Consider the following 6,735-nt stretch of genomic DNA (forward strand, 5'->3'; position numbering starts at 1 on the left):
GTTCTGGAGCAGCTGCATGTACATGGTCACGTCTTAAAGTTCCTGTTGGCCATCAGAAGCGCTCATGGCTGCGGGGGAGGTGGGCTCTGCCATCTCCCAGAGGCTGTGCTGCCCAGGGACCTCTGCCTCCCCTGGGTGGTGGCATGTAGGGCCTGGAAGTCTCACGGGCACCTCAGTGTGATGGGAACAGCTCTGCCAGGTCTGTCCTGCCCAGCCTGGCTGGGGTGGTGGGGTCTGGGACCTTCCTGCCAAGGTCCTGGCAGCAAAGGTGTGGCTCACAGTGATGGGCAATGCCTGGGAAGGGAGGCCAGGCATGCCCCTGCTCCCAGACAGGCGAGCTCCAAGGCAAAGCAGGCGTTCAGGCAGAGTGTTTCCAGCTGGCTTTGGGTTGGTTTGCCTGTGCCAGCCTGTGACCTGCACTTCACCTCACATCCCCAGTCTGCCACTCCTGCTGCTGCTGCTGGAATTGGCCCCCTGGGCGCAGGAGAGCGGCGCCTTCATTCCAGTGCTCAATTCCTACAGGAGTCACCTAGAGACTTTTTTTTACCCTTTTTGGGCTGTGTCTTTTGGACAGTGTTTAGTAGTATTCAAGTTATAAGCACATTTTCAATGACGTGTATTGAAGAGGCACCTTTTATTTGTATTAATCACATTTGATAGACAATTTGGTGCCTGCAGTTCTCTGTAACTTGTGTCTCACTTTGGGTGTGTAAATTGTTAACCCTTTCACACTTATCAAATACGGATTAATAAAAACAAGATGCTTAGGATAGAAAGCTAGCAGCTTAATTGCACTTCTCCCACTGCAAGTGCCCTCATCCGCCGTCGCTGCAGGGGTTTTGCTTTCTGAAGCTGAAACTGGAGCATGCCCAGCCCTTGTCCTCGGTGTGAGGCAGCCTGCATGGCCCTGCTGTCCCCCTGCATGTCCCTACTAACTATGCAAGCCTCTAGCCCAGCCGTGGCTCTGGAGCAGGCTTGGAGCCTGTGCTGGCCTCGGCGCGGCTGCTGCTGGCACACAGGAGCATGTCCCTGCGTTCTGCTTCCTTTGCACATCTCTGGCTCTTTCCTTTGCAGGATTCTGCGTTACTGACAAGGCTGCAGCGTAACGTAAGGTTAGAGGGATTGGAGCAGGGAAATGAGAACAAACTGATTTCTCTTTTGTGTTGTTTTTCCTTTTGTTAGCAGGGCGAGCTGCTCGGGGTTCTGTGTGCCGCCTGGCATTGCATGCGGTGTGAGGGGCTGTGAGCAGGGGCAGGGTGGTGCCCGGGGCACACAGAGCTGCTGTGAGTGTCCTTGGCAGGGGAGCCGTTCCCTGCTGCCCAGGCTGCTCCTGGGCTTTGCTCTCTCTGGGGGAGCCCCTGGGCTGCCTGGCCGTGCTCAGAGTGCCCTGGTGCTGGGCTTGGAGCCGTGTCCTGCGGGGCAGCCCTGGGTGCTGCATGGCCAGGGCAGCTGCCCTGGGCTTCCTGCAGGTCCCAGGACTCCTCCTGGTTCTTGGCCCTGCAGCTTTGGTGCCCTCCTCTTGGTCAGCTGGCATGGAGAGGGTGTGGAAACAACATTCCAAATAATTTCACTGTTGGGTGGTGTTGTGGTTTTTTTGTTTTTTTGTTTTTTTTTTTTTTTTTTAATTTTAGTTTGGTTTGGATTTTTTAAATCTTTGTCATTTGCCTACTAATCCAAAAGAATTTGGCAGTATCTAATGATACCTGTGGAGGGAACTGAAATTTAGTTTTAATCTGTGGTGAGATGAAAGTCCTACATGGTTTTCTCAACAAAAGCATCGTAAAGCAGTTACTGTTAAGAGCTTTATTTTGTAGAAGAAAAGCACCTGAAGAAGACTTGTACAATGTCTGTGTTAGACCTGAAGGCTTAGGGACTCTATTTTTTAAAAGGTGATAGCACTCAATTTATCTGCAAATAGTGTTTTTTAAAAGACACAGATTAAAACTAAGTGTAACCACCAGTCCCGGCTCACTCAGCCCTGCAGTGCACACGTGCTGGCCTCAGGCCCGTGTGCCATTGTGAGTGCAATAACCCCTTTGGAGGTGCTACACTGCCTTGGGTAGGGTAACACAAGGGAATCCAGGCCACCAGTGGCTCCTTTATTGTCCTGTGGCCTTCCAGGTATGAATTTGTACAGATTTGCTCACCACCTGTGCCTCACCATTGGTTAAAATTGAATTTTAAGTCCTGTTGCAAATGCAATTTCTCTTCTGGACACAATGTCAGATTTTACACTGGAATATCTACAGTTCTCAAACTGCATGTCACATCACTGTACCTGGTACAGGGACGTGGGGCTTTCCCACACCTTTGATATTCTCCTCTGTATTTTAATGTTTTTGACCTGTACAGTAATTGGAAAGCAGGCTGTCTACTTGGGGTTGAACATTGTACCATAAATTTTAAATTATTTGAGGACAACTGCATGAGACTGTGTCAATGCCTTTTATTATTTATTTGTATGTTTTATTATTCGAGGTGTATGCACTTTTAATATGCAGAATTTATATTTTTATGTTGAAAATCATTTTCTTTCAGAAAGAAGAGTTTGAATATGAGGAATTGGAATTAAATGCAAAAAGGGGAATATGTAATAAAATACAATAAATTTATTACTAGGCATCCTGCCTGAGTGAGCGTTTTTCCAGGCTGCAGCTTCAGCCTTGCTGTGTTCCTGCCCTGCCTGCTCCGGGCCCAGGGCGGGAGCACGGGAGCTGCCCCGTGTGCCCCAGGGCTCCTGTGGGGACACCAGCCCCAGAGCCTGGCTTGGGCACAGCCTGCGTGCTGGGGAGGGGAGGCTCGGGCTCCTCCTGCCCCGTGCTGTTCCTGATGCTTCTCTCTCCACAGACCCTCAGCCCCGTGCTGCTCTGCCCGGAGGGGTGTGGGACCTGCACCAGAGCCACGCGCTGGTGAGTTGGGCCCTGAGCCCCAGGGCAGGGGGATGTGCTCGGGTTCCCCTTTGGTGCTGGAGGGCTCACACCTGCTCAGGCTGAGCTGGGAGTGCTCCCTGTCCACCCATCCATCCATCATCCATCCATCCACCCATCCACCCATCCATCCATCCATCATCCATCCATCCATCACCCATCCATCCATCCATCCATCCACCCATCCATCATCCATCCATCCATCCACCCATCCATGCATGCATGCATGCATCCACCCATCCATCCACCCATCCATCCATCCATGCATGCATCCATCCACCCATCCACCCATCCACCCATCCACCCATCCACCCATCCACCCATCCACCCATCCACCCACCCATCCACCCATCCACCCACCCATCCACCCACCCATCCACCCATCCACCCATCCACCCACCTATCCATCCATCCATCCATCCATCCATCCATCCATCCATCCATCCATCCATCCATCCATCCATCCATCCATCCATCCATCCATCCATCCATCCATCCATCCATCCACCCATCCACCCATCCACCCATCCACCCATCCACCCATCCACCCATCCACCCATCCACCCATCCATCCATCCATCCACCCATCCACCCATCCACCCATCCATCCATCATCCATCCATCCATCCATCCATCCATCCATCCATCCATCCATCCATCCATCCATCCATCCATCCATCCATCCCTCATGTCTCAGCCCCCCATGTGAAGGGGCTGCTCAGTGCCAGAGCAGTCCCTGCCACTCCCAGCCCTGCCCATGCCCCTGCCACCCATGGCAGTGAGGCCAAGCTCCCCACACGAGGGATACATGGCCCCAGGTCCTGTGGTATTTGGGGCCAGGAGACCCCCAGCCAGATCCCCACTTGTCCAGGAGACCCTGAGGCCAGCCCTGACTGCAACATGGCCAGAGGTATTGAGGGCTGGGGTGGCCCTCAGGGGCTTCTGCCATCATCAGACACGGGAGGCTTGAAGCTCCTCCAGCTCTGTCCTAATTAAAGATCATTTGTCCTTTAGCAGGGTGTGCAGCGGTGGCTCCAGATGCAGAGGAGATGAGGATGGGCTGCTCCTGCTGCCACCCCTGAGCCCAGTGAGGAGGAGGATGGAGCAAGGCAGAAGGAGGACAGGCTGCCTGTCCTGGTGCTGAATGGAAACCTCTGTCCTTGGTGGATTGCTTGCAGCGACCCCCCTGGGCTGGGAGAGCTGCCCAGTCGCGGGGCAAAGGGGGCACAGATTGGGCCACCCAGGGTCTCCTCTGGGCCGAAGGATGGAAGATGATGTGCCCCCAGCCTGTGCCTGCAGCCCTTTCTGCTGTGGACTCGGATCCTCCTGCTCCAGTGAGCCCTCGGATCAGTGCATCAGGGGCTGGCTTGGGCATAACAAACTCACCTTTCAACACGATTTTTGATTCTCAAGGGTTCTTTTTCTCTTTCCTCCTCTGTGCATATTTTTGCAGGAGGGGGCTGTTGCACAGGTGAGCAGCATTATCACCCCCATGCCCTTCAGTGCTCACCAAAGGGGAAGTTGTCAGTGACTCCCCCTGTTCCCCAAATCCCCAGATGGGTTGTCCTGTCCCCTTTCCTGGTGGTGGTTACAGAGGTGGTGATGTTGGTGTGTTCATCAACAGCTGTGCTGCATCATCCCTTGCCCATAGGGTCCTGGGGCCTTGGGGGACACATGGCCCCTGCCAGGGAGCCTCGGTCTGTGTTTCCATCCATCCTGCTGGGAGTGGTGAGCTGGAGCTGAGCCCTGGGTGCTGAGCTGAGGAGCTGCTTGCTGCCCTGGCCCAAGTCCTGGCACACAAGTCCCACCCCTACCGTGTACCAGAGGCACTGCTTCACAGCTTGTGTGGAAATGGGGATGGCAGATGTCATATTAAATCACGGGGTCATCATTTATTTATAGGTGATTACATTAAAGAGAGATTAATATAGCCGAAGGCTTCACAGAATTAGAGTTAATGTACTTGTGTTTATTGTATTTGCCAACATTTCTCCAATCCAGCTGGGTTTTCTGGCCACAGGATTTAACAGTGAGCCCACTGCCATCCTGGGAGGGGGGTGTGAGGTCCCTGTAGAACGCCTGGGAACTTTGGAGTGCTCAGTTGTGCTGCCTCCCACTCGGAGGGTCCGTGGGCAGCACCCGGGGCAGGGCAGGACTCAGCAATGCTTAGAGTGGCTCGGGAGGGGAGCCCGGGGCCGGGGCTCCCAGCTGGCGCTCCCAGGCTGGGATTATGCTGTGTTTAACTGGGATTGCACCATGCAGAGCTGGGCAAGGGCTCTGACACCCTGGGGAGGGCGTGTGTCCCTGAGGTGTTTCCTTGGCCCTGTGCCCCCAGGGCCTGGCCGGCTGTCACTGTCCCATGGGCTGCAGGGTGGTGCTGCCAGCAGAGCTGCCCTGCTGATGGGTGAACCAGAGGAGCCAAGAACAGCCTGTGTTTGGCTGGAGGTGCCAAACCACACAGCAATGGGCCCTGGTTGTGCCAGTCGGGACTGAGGGTGCAGAGTGGGTGTGTGAGTCCCTGCTGCTGCTGGCGGGACGCCTGCCTGCCTCTGAGAGCCAGAACAAACCAGGCTTTGGGAGGCTGTCAATAAATTGTAACACGTTAGGCACTGTCACCCCTACCCCTGGACTCTTAAATTTTGCTCTAATTGGAGTATTGCTTTTCCTTCCTCAGCACTTTTTCCCCTCGGCCAGGTATCGATCCTGGCTCTGTGGGGATCTGGCTAACTGTTGGCAATTTATGGGAACATAAAACTAGTCCATCGTAGAGCAAAAACCCAGCCTTTACGAAGAAATGGCAACATCAGCCAGAGCCTGATTCCAAGGTGGGTTTACCATTTTACAGTGGGTCCCCAGGGCAGGGGAACAGGGGCTGTTGGGGAAAGGGACCATTAGAAGCCCTTTGGGCTGGGCAGCCTTGTGGGCAGGGGTGGCCTGAGGGGCTTTGGAAGATGTGGGGCGCTCCTTTTTGGTCTCCTGTGCCCCTTCCCATGGTGGCTGAGGGTCTGGCTGGGGTCCCCTGACCCCACAGGACCTGGGTCCACGATATGTCCCCCTCCTGCCTGGAGCTTGGTCTCTGCTGTGTGTGACAGGAGCTGGTGGGCAGCAGGCTGGGCTGGGGCTGCAGGAGACTGCTGGCAGTGAAGGGCTCTGGTGCTGGGCAACCTCCCCAACCCTTTCACATGTCCCTGCACAGTTCCCCCAGCCCCTGGGGCTCTCCCCTGGTGATGGATGCTGGTGGCTTTGTGGACTGAGGCTGGTTGTGGATTCCCAGACCTGTGGGCCTTCACCCCCCTGGGGTGTTCCTGCAGCTTTGGGGGCGTGGGGTCCTTGGGGAGCAGGGCCCTGGGAATAGGGGGCACCTGGCACTCCCAGCCCAGCTCCAGCCCGGCAGGAGCTCCCGAGCATCTCCTTAATCCCAGCCCAGCTCCATCCCGGCAGGAGCTCCCGAGCATCCCTCACTCCCTGCCCAGCTCCAGCCCCCGCAGGAGCTCCCGAGCATCCCTCACTCCCAGCCCAGCTCCAGCCCCCGCAGGAGCTCCCGAGCATCCCTTTAATCCCAGCCCAGCTCCATCCCGGCAGGAGCTCCCGAGCATCCCTCACTCCCAGCCCGGCTCCAGCCCCCGCAGGGGCTCCCGAGTATCCCTCACTCCCAGCCCAGCTCCATCCCGGCAGGAGCTCCCGAGCATCCCTCACTCCCAGCCCAGCTCCATCCCGGCAGGAGCTCCCGAGCATCCCTCACTCCCAGCCCAGCTCCAGCCCCCGCAGGAGCTCCCGAGCATCCCTCACTCCCAGCCCAGCTCCAGCC

Source organism: Molothrus aeneus, chromosome 16, assembly GCF_037042795.1.
Source record: "Molothrus aeneus isolate 106 chromosome 16, BPBGC_Maene_1.0, whole genome shotgun sequence".
Classification (NCBI taxonomy): Eukaryota; Metazoa; Chordata; class Aves; order Passeriformes; family Icteridae; genus Molothrus; species Molothrus aeneus.